Genomic DNA, 11,123 nt, shown 5'->3' on the forward strand with positions numbered 1-11,123 from the left:
GTGTGACTCTAATAAACCCGTCAGCTAATGAATGGTTGATTCTTAGACATCAATATTCATTTCTATCTAAACGAATCAAATTGAATTTATATCGAACTGAAAGACCCTTTGTTTGTTTGACTTGTTTAAGGCAAGCAATCCTTCAAATATCTGTAGCTAGACCGACAATAAGTCCACAAAGAGATTTAACTTCAACCGGTATTTTGAAGACGGGTTTGAATGATTGCTGTACATTTTTAAGTTCATGAAACCTGCATTTCGCATTAATTTTGGACTATTGGGGTTTTGTGAAACTTACAAAAGAAAGGTTAAACTTTTCTAAGGTCGCTCCTTCGTTGCCGTAACACAAATTTACAGAACAATTATCTTAATTAAATATCTGACAAGCTTAAATGTACGTTGAACTGAATGAGTTGAATTTCTTTTACAAAAATGTGTAAAGTTCTAGATTAGATTCGTCCTAGTAAGATGTTTCTTTATAGTGTAGTGTACTTTTCTTTTAATGCATCCCTGTGGCTGGCCACAGTAGCTTAGATGAATGTGTGCTCGCGTGTATGCAGGCAATATACTCACCGTCTGCTCCCATACCGTTATGGCTTGAATGAGATGTAAGAAAACTGAATTAGCATCAATTTGCTTCGAATAGCTAGGTCCTAAAATTGTTTTATATATTGGGGTCATTCTACTAACCCTATTTTGAGTATGATGTTATGGTGAACAATACCAATAGTTCACAAAAGTACTCCCAAGGCCTAACTTCTAAGAATTCATTTGATTTCACTAAAAATGCTTTTATGGTTTTACAAGAACTCTATTATATCCATGCGTGACAAGGCAAAACCAATATTCTCGGGGATGTCATATTAAACCATGTAATAAATGGATTATTTTATTAAGATGGAACTACTGAAGGGTGTAATATTGGAATAATATGTGGTTAAAAAAAGAACACTTTAAACTGATTTAATTTTACTTCGCTTTGAACCTGCATGACATGTTTAACAATACGTTTATTATATGTCAAAGTTTACAGTTATTTTGATTCGATTAGGAAGTCGTCGATCTGGAAGTGTTGGATTAACTTTGTTGTTGTTAACTTGAACTTGGCATGTTTTGTAGTCGAATCATTCTAGCTCTTGTACAAAAATCCCCCATTTATACATGTCAGAGATGTTTTGAGAAAACATTCCTGTGGTCTCATTTTATTATGTACAGACACGCTATGTTCTTGTCGAAGTTCTTTCTCATTACATCTAAATATCTTGTGAGATTTCTGAAAGTTAATGAATTTTCCATAAATATGATTCAGCAAGTGAAATGAAATTGAGAATATTTCATTTAAATCTTACAATTTAAAAGAACAATGCGCTGAAGAAACAAACAAGTAAATAATCAAAGAGGTAGATAGTAGGATAGATAGATAGATAGATAGATAGATAGATAGATAGATAGATAGATAGAGATAGATAGATAGATAGATAGATAGATAGATAGATAGATAGATAGATAGATAGATAGATAGATAGATAGGTGGACGGACGGACGGACGGACGGACGGACGGACGGACAGACAGACAGACAGACAGACAGACAGACAGACAGACAGACAGACAGACAGATAGACAGATAGATAGATAGATAGATAGATAGATAGATAGATACACATGGAACCTTGCACATCCTAGCACTAGGATGTACACATCCTAGTGCTAGGATGTGGCCACATCCTACTGCTAGGAAGAAGAGCACAGCTATATACCAGCTGTGAGTCTCACAGCCTCATTACAGGGTATATTTTCCACAGCCCTGGTACATGGTTGTGAAAAATAAGCCTGTTGAATTGATGTGGAATACCGACTCTGTGCCATGACTGTTTTGCACATCCCAGTACCATAGCTGTGTACTGCATAACTAGCACACAGTTGTGCACATACATGTAACAGCTATGGTGAAATAATACCCTGTAGCAACAATTTTGTTCATATCTGACTAGCATTGCTCACATAGCTGGTACATGGCTGTGGGAAATACATGTGTTACAGCTATGCTAACATAGCTGGTACATGGCTGTGGGGAAAAAACCCTTGTACATGGATGTTGTAAAAACCTATGCTGCACTGCTATTTTTCACATCCATGTTACATTGATGTTGGCATTCCAGTTACACATCTGTCAAATCTAGGTACGTTACACCTAGTGAGTTGGCTAGAGCTGTTACAGGGATATTGTACACGTAGCTGGTACAGTCCCCGTGGCTCCACTGAGCTGGTACAGCTATGTGCACAACCCTGTCCTAGCTATGTGAATGTTACAGGGGTGTGCAAGGTTCCCTGTGTAGATAGATAGATAGATAGATAGATATATAGATAGATAGATAGATAGATAGATAGATAGATAGATAGATAGATAGATAGATAGATAGATAGATAGATAGATAGATAGATAGATAGAAAGCGAAAAAGGAAAATATTAACTGGCAAATTATCAATTTAACATTAATATTTTATCTGAACCATGCAAAAGCTTATTCTGTCGAAAGTGTAAACTCTAAATTACTTTTAGTAATCGCGCATTTGTAACGAAGTGACACATTCACCTGTCAGTAATTTGAATATACAGTAAGGTGGTACGTGATAGCAAATATGATGATTAACAGATTATTGTATCTTTCATTTTCTAAAATATCACCCCTAATTCTGCCTACACCTTCAATTAGTTGGCTTGCAGTATTATTGAAAATATGAACCTTTTTTTCTGAGCACATTTTCAAGTTGTTGCATCGGAGTATTTCATATGCAAAACAAATAACAAGTTCTCGAGTGGGTTCTTTTTTTTGTGGCACACTCTAAAATCATATTTAGTATTTCTCTAAATGCTTCGAGGGTCCTCATTCACATTTTTTATGTAAGAATGATTTTTAAGCTTCGAAGGAAATGTCCCTCGAGAGGAAACGGTGCATAAAACATACAATGAACTCACTTCGTCGTTTTATGCATTAGTAGCTACCAATTAATATTATTACAACCATTACGTCTATCGGGATTGATGAGACCTGACGTCATCACCGTCTTGTTTCCGACAATAAACTACAAGTAAATGTTACAAATGTCATCTTTTTGACTTTGTGATTTATCTTTTTCATCATCTCTTAACGAGCATCAGTTTGTATGGAAAGATATAAATAGTGCAGAAAAACCATCACCAATTAGCTTTTTTTGTGTGTGTGCGATGCATTAAAGCACTCACAACATATTGAAAATTGTAGCTCGGGGGAATATTGTAACATTTAAATAATTCAACCCTCCATTACTTACAAAACATATTCTATTCTTGTCGTCTGCAATATGAATAGTTTAATTTTAGATAAGTGTACCTCAAGATTTGAAGGTAACTGCATTTTCTTTTCAACCACCAATTGCACCTGTAAATGTGTTGACCATAGGGTCATAGCATGTCCCTTAAAGTGACAACGTTAGCAACAAAAAATAATTTTAGAGAAATACGTGCCTGGTTGACTTTTTATTTGTATTTCTCATTTAAGATTACTATTATCAACTAGGTAATACCCGAGAAATATTGTCAAACGTTCTCGTATTTATCTTGATTTATCTGATAATAATTGATAATAATTGATAATAATTGATAATAACTGAGCACAAGATAATTGCTTTAATATATTAAAGCAAAATTAAAAGAAAGGGGGTTGTTTCCAATAACATGTCTTCAGAAAATATGGTAGGTAACTCTTTGATTTATTTTAATTATTTCGACCCATAGGCAAAATATTAGGACTCATTGTCACAATATTTCCGTAACAGTTGATTAGGTATAAAGCAGTAAATGAAAACAAATTCTGGGATTCACAAGTTGACAAACACAATATGCAGACTGTGAGGTGTTGTAGGCTGAAAAGACATCATTTCTCAGAGGAATGTGATTTTTTTTATAAATTACCCAAAGATGGCAAGAAAATCTACAGGGAAATAGAAGTAAATCGACTTACTTTTACCTTGTTGTATGTAAAAGATGGTTTGGGTCGGCGGCTTAAACTAGGGTCGGTCGGGTTAAAGGAAACACACTATCGTTTTTATTTTGGCCTTTATGAAAGCAAGAGGTAGGTCGAAAGATATAATTTGAAGAAAAAAAAGATATATAGTTTCTAATTTTATAATTACTCAATAGAGAACACACAAGGTCATCTACTTTTTTTATAAGTTGACAGGAAAGCTAATACAACTACCTGTCTGAAACGGTTTGATGGATACCTTTCATCCAAAACCCATAATTAAACAATTCATCACCTTGCTATCAATTTTGATTTATTTCCGTTCGTAAAATTGCTCATACAATCTCCTATGCTTTAGTTCTGATTGTGTACCACGTCCAATTTATATAATGAAATATTATAGAAAGAATAGCATAACCTGTAAGTAATTATATATTCAATCACGGGAACTGTGCAGTCTGTTTGTAAGTCGATTTTTTTTAAAACTTACAACTATCTGCCATTATTTAAAGTCAATATTAGTCGTTTTTTAATTGTGTTGACTAGTAAATCAACTATATCGTGAACAAGGTTTCAGATATTAAAATCTACCTTTCATATAATATAAGGAACTTTTTTGAACAAGGGTGAACTCAGTTTCTGTAATTTTATTCATGTTTGATATATCGAAAATCTACTTTCCTAGTACTGACAGACTTTTCAATCTGTCACTTTAAATAACTTTGTAATACTTCAAATGACGTAATCTAGTAGAATGAACCAATTACACTAATTTCAATCATTCAATCCATTGGTGAAAGTGACACTTCAGATTCTTGCCGGTATAAGTTTGAACATGCGTATAAATACGCTCAGCAGTCACAAAAAATATTAAGATTTCGGATGTGAACCTTTAACCCAACCAGACATGGTATATAATACGGGACATGTTAGTACACAAAGGGACTATTGAATAGAGTAAATTGAAATATTAAGATTTGACACGATTTGTTGAGTATGCAGGGAGGGGTGGACATGTGTCGTAGTAATTTATTAACCTTGATTAATGTAGCGAATATAAAGTAATCAGCTCGAAGGGAGTTAATCTCACGTACGATTATGGATGATATGATCTTAATAACTGTAATGGGTAGATGGAACATTAAATTGTTGAGTGGTGAATGTGTTTTACTGCTAAACGTGTAACGTGGAACATGCCTTGATACTGAAATAAGTGAAATAATAAAAAGCTTGTACATTTTCATAGTAGTTGATTAATTAACATTAGTTGATTTCATATCATTAGGTCATTTCATGACATTAGTTCATTTCATAGTTGATTCCATAGCATTAATTCATCTCATACCTTTAGGTCGTTTAAAAGTTCAGTAGATAACATTAGTTCATTTCATAGCAATAGTTCATTTCATAACATTAGGTCATTTCATAGTTCATTTCATAATATAAGTTTATTTCAAAACATTACTTCATTTCATAACATTAGGCCATTACATTAGTTCATTTCATAACATTAGTTTATTTCGTAACATTAGTTCATTTCGGAACATTAGTTCATTCCATAACATTAATTAATTCCATAACATTAGTTTATTCCATAACATTAATTAATTCCATAACATTAGTTCATTCCATAACATTAATTAATTCCATAACATTAGTTCATTCCATAACATTAATTAATTCCATAACATTAGTTTATTCCATAACATTAACTCATTCCGTTGTGGTAGTTCATTTTTATACTGTAGTTTATTTCATACTGTAATTCACTTCATACTGTAATTCATTTCATACTGTAGTCCATTTCATACTGTAATTCATTTCATACTGTAATTCATTTCAAACTGTAGATCATTTCATACTGTAATTCATTTCATACTGTAATTCATTTCATACTGTAACATTTCATACTGTAATTCAGTTCATACTGTAATTTATTTCATTATGTAGTTCATTTTATACTGTAATTCATTTCGTACTGTAATTCATTTCATACTGTAATTCATTTCATACTGTAATCAGTTCATACTGTAATTTATTTCATACTGTAGATAATTTCATACTGTAGTCCATTTCATACTGTAATTCATTTCATACTGTAATTCATTTCATACTGTAATTCATTTCATACTGTAACATGTCATACTGTTATTCAGTTCATACTGTAATTTATTTCATACTAGATCATTTCATACTGTAGTCCATTTCATACAGTAATTAATTTCATACTGTAATTCATTTCGTACTGTAATTCATTTCATACTGTAATTCATTTCATACTGTAATTCATTTCATACTGTAATTCATTCCATACTGTAATTTATTTCATACTGTAATTCATTTCATACTGTAGTTCAATTCATACTGTAATTCATTTCATACTGTAATTCATTTCATACTGTAATTCATTTCATACTGTAATTCATTTCATACTGTAATTCATTTCGTACTGTAGTTCATTCTATACTGTAATTCATTCCATACTGTAATTTATTTCATACTGTAATTCATTTCATACTGTAGATCATTTCATACTGTAATTTATTTCATACTGTAATCATTTCATACTGTAATTCATTTCATACTGTAATTCATTTCATTCTGTAATTCATTTCATACTGTAGTTCATTTCAAACTGTAGTCCATTGAAGTAAAGTAATTCATTCATCCTGTAATTCATTTCAAACTGTAATTCATTCATACTATAATTCATTTCATACTGTAATTCATTACATACTGTAATTCATTTCATACTGTGTAATTAATTTCATGCTGTAATTAATTTCAAACTAATTTATTTCATACAGTAATTCATTTAATACTGTAATTTATTTCATACTGTAATTCATTTCATACTTTAGTTCATTTCATACTGTAATTCATTTCATACTGTAATTCATTTCATACTGTAATTCATTTCATACTGTAGTTCATTTCATTCTGTAATTCATTTCATACTGTAATTCATTTCATACTGTAATTCATTTCATACTGTAGTCCATTTCATACTGTAGTTCATTTCATACTGTAATTCATTTCATACTGTAGTTCATTTCATTCTGTAATTCATTTCATACTGTAATTCATTTCATACTGTAATTCATTTCATACTGTAGTTCATTTCATACTGTAGTTCATTTCATACTGTAATTCATTACATACTGTAATTCATTTCATACTGTAATTTATTTCATGCTGTGTAATTAATTTCATGCTGTAATTCATTTCAAACTGTAATTTATTTCATACTGTAATTCATTTCATACTGTAATTCATTTCATACTGTAATTCATTTCATACTGTGTAACTAATTTCATGCTGTCATTCATTTCAAACTGTAATTTATTTCATACAGTAATTCATTTCATACTGTAATTCATTTCATACTGTAATTCATTTCATACAGTAATTCATTTCATAATGTAATTCATTTCATACTGTGTAATTCATTTCATACTGTAATTCATTTCATACAGTAATTCATTTCATACTGTAATTCATTTCAAACTGTGTAATTAATTTCATGCTGTAATTCATTTCATACTGTAATTCATTTCATACTGTAGTTCATTTCATACTGTAATTCATTTCATACTGTAATTCATTTCATACTGTAATTCATTTCATACTGTGTAATTAATTTCATGCTGTAATTCATTTCAAACTGTAATTTATTTCATACAGTAATTCATTTCATACTGTAATTCATTTCATACTGTAGTTCATTTCAGTAAAGGAGTTCACATTGCAGTTTTGAAATATATCTTCGTCGAAGACACCCCCCCCCCCAACCACTCACGACAAATACTAACATTCAGTCATTAATTAATTCACTCTATAATTAATTAAATCAAAGTGATTTACAGATGTCCAAAACAGTAGCTGACATTTGTTCCAGGTTTGGTTGTAATCAGTTCATGTATTTCAGAGATAAGCTTAGAGGTAGACCTGGACTCACGCCATGCACGTACACACACACACACACACACACACACACACACACACACACACACACACACACACACACACACACACACACACACACACACACACACACACACACCTATACACGTACTAACAGACGGACGGACCCCAATGTAATAGGCACCTTGGCGCTTTGTCCGTTTGGGGCAAAGAAGAAACTGTTACCATAGAGATTCGAAATAATGTATATCTAAAGGACTTTCAAGTTATAGAATAACGACATGTAAATGTCACAGTGCTTATCGTGGAACTATTATCACGTGATAAGATCAATGTTTGGATACTTTGGTAAATTAGGTATTAAGAGACTTAACCAACAACGTGTGGCGTCAGTTTGTCTTTGAGAAGTACCCGACATCGATACGTAATCCTAACCATTAAACAACTAAATCACTTCGAGATGTGTGTTTCGGGTTACACGCAAATCAAGACCTAAAATAAAACCTACACTTATATTTGAGGTACCGTGACTAATATCTCTCAAAAGCCGAGATCCAATCTAAAAACGTGTGGTATTAACTTTTTTCTTTATTGCCAATGACCTTTGCTTTAAGGACCTACTGTAATTTTACTATGGTTCCTGAGACAGTCAATAAAGGAGGATCATTCTTGTTTGTTATGACTTAGCCTTAGGCAGTCAACGCTTATGAATTTTAAGTTATAAATTAACCAATCAGATACATCAGTTGAAGATATCGAATATTCTAAGATGTAGTCCGTATTATATATCATCAATGAAATGAAGCCAATTCGGTAATAATGATGGATAGGTATCACGTGACTGATATGCAATAAAGAAGTATTAAAGTCTGTGGTTTGCTTAACTAACGGTAATAAAATTTTACAGTGCGATGTTTCATGTTTAAAGTTTATCTTTCGTATTTTTTTAATTCATTGATTTATTCTGATACCGTTTCACCTTGTTATAAGAAATTATTGGTTCAATTATCCCGATTTTTCCACAACAACCAAAAAAAATCAATAAGTTGTGTAAACAGAAATGTTTTGGTTTGCCAGGTTAAAAATAAGAGAAAGCATAATGTTAGTTTTGTACAACGCTTTCCGACATTTCTGCTCAAATCACTTTACGATTACTGCCCCCTGTTACTGATCCATGGCGTAAAAACAGCCCTTTATTACTTCGTCGTTTCCCTGGGAGTACAGAATCCACTGCATCCTCTATAAGAGCACAGGATTAAAAACATTCACATTGCAACCTCTATCCTAACAGGTCACCAATTATACAGCTGGGTTGGTGCACAAGCAGGGTGCAAACCTTGCCAATTTAAATTAATTTAGCTCCGACCTCCAGATTCACCAGTCGAAAACTCTTAACTATTCGGCCATGTGTGTGATGACGTCACATATACACGAATTTTAATACATGAAAAAGGATTTCGGTATATCATAATAAGGTCAAATCATTACATCATTATTTAGAACAAATTTTACACTTTTTATCTTAATAATATATTATTACAATGTTATCATCATACTTTAAGTATAAAATGTCAAAAACGAATTATCTTTGTTTGGTTCATGTTTAAATTTGTCAGGTAAAGAGAGAGAGGGGGAGAGAGAGAGAGAGAGAGAGAGAGAGAGAGAGAGAGAGAGAGAGAGAGAGAGAGAGAGAGAGAGAGAGAGAGAGAGAGAGAGAGAGAGAGAGAGAGAGAGAGAGAGAGAGAGGGAGGGAGAGAGAGAGAGAGAGAGAGAGAGAGGGAGAGAGAGAGAGAGATAGAGAGAGAGAGGGAGAGAGAGAGGGAGAGAGAGAGAGAGAGAGAGAGAGAGGGAGAGAGAGAGAGAGGGAGAGAGAGAGAGAGAAATGCATAAGGAACTTATGAGACAGTCCGAATAAATATATGTAATCTGACGTTTCGAATAAAAATTCTTTTTCAAAGTATACACACACACACACACACACACACACACACACACACACACACACACACACACACATATATATATATATATATATATATATATATATATATATATATATATATATATATATATATATATCAAAATATTTCATGTGTTATTTCATGGTTTATCAAAATGAAACTTAGTAGATTTATCAATCATACTTCTCGAAACCAAAAGATTTGAAAAGTTTACAAAACACACACTTTTTATATTGCAGGATATAAAATGGTAGAAAAATTCATTTGTAAATGAATTATATTTTAAAGTGTTCAGTTCTTTACGCCATTATTTTGAACAACTTTTACACGGTCTGTATCATTAATACCATTACTAGATTCATCATTTCATAATAATCTTTCATATACTCCTAAAAACAGAAACGTGAAAGTAGCCAGCTTAACATTCAGGAAAAAAGTCATTTGAAAAACGTGTTACATCGCTAACTATTCGATTCTAGTTGTATAGTAGATGTACAAAAAAGGCTATACAAAAACACTTCAAATGGAAGGACTGTCTATCTCTATGGAAACGAGACAAGATCAACCTATTATTATACATTACGCGATTATTTTGAACAAATTTCCATTGGCAACAGGTTTTCTCTAATCTGTTCTATACGAGGTGTGCCACCCTGTAGTTCCGAAACTGTCATATATAACCTTTGACGACACAACGATGTGAGACGAGAAGTGTTCTTAACACTGATGCACGAGGTTATGCCTTCTGTCATATCACAAATGGGGCATTGCTAACGTCATACCATTTTCCGAGCTTTTATCATTATTAAAATAACATGACAATATACACTGTACGTGTCCAGACTTTATATTGAACAATGGCGTGTTCGTTTTGTATCATTGCCACACCCTGTCAACCGCTTTCAACTTAATGATTTCATAAGGACACCTCCCTAAATGTTTGTTTTTTTAAATTACAATGACAGTATATCATGAAACAGACTGTAACGAACTCAAAACACGGGGATAAATAAGCAATCACTTGCATCTCTTAAGCCAAATGGAAATAGTTGGTCACGTAATCCCCACATCACAGTATCCCTACATACATTTGTAGGACCGTCATATTTGTGATTTTCTGCTTCCCACTACGTTCAACCATCACATTGAATGGAGGTTTAAAACTTTCCCCGATAAATAAAAAGAAATATATGGTAAAAAGTATTTAATGTGTATGTGAGTCTGTTTTATTA

Source organism: Glandiceps talaboti, chromosome 14 (assembly GCF_964340395.1).
Source record: "Glandiceps talaboti chromosome 14, keGlaTala1.1, whole genome shotgun sequence".
Lineage (NCBI taxonomy): Eukaryota > Metazoa > Hemichordata > Enteropneusta > Spengelidae > Glandiceps > Glandiceps talaboti.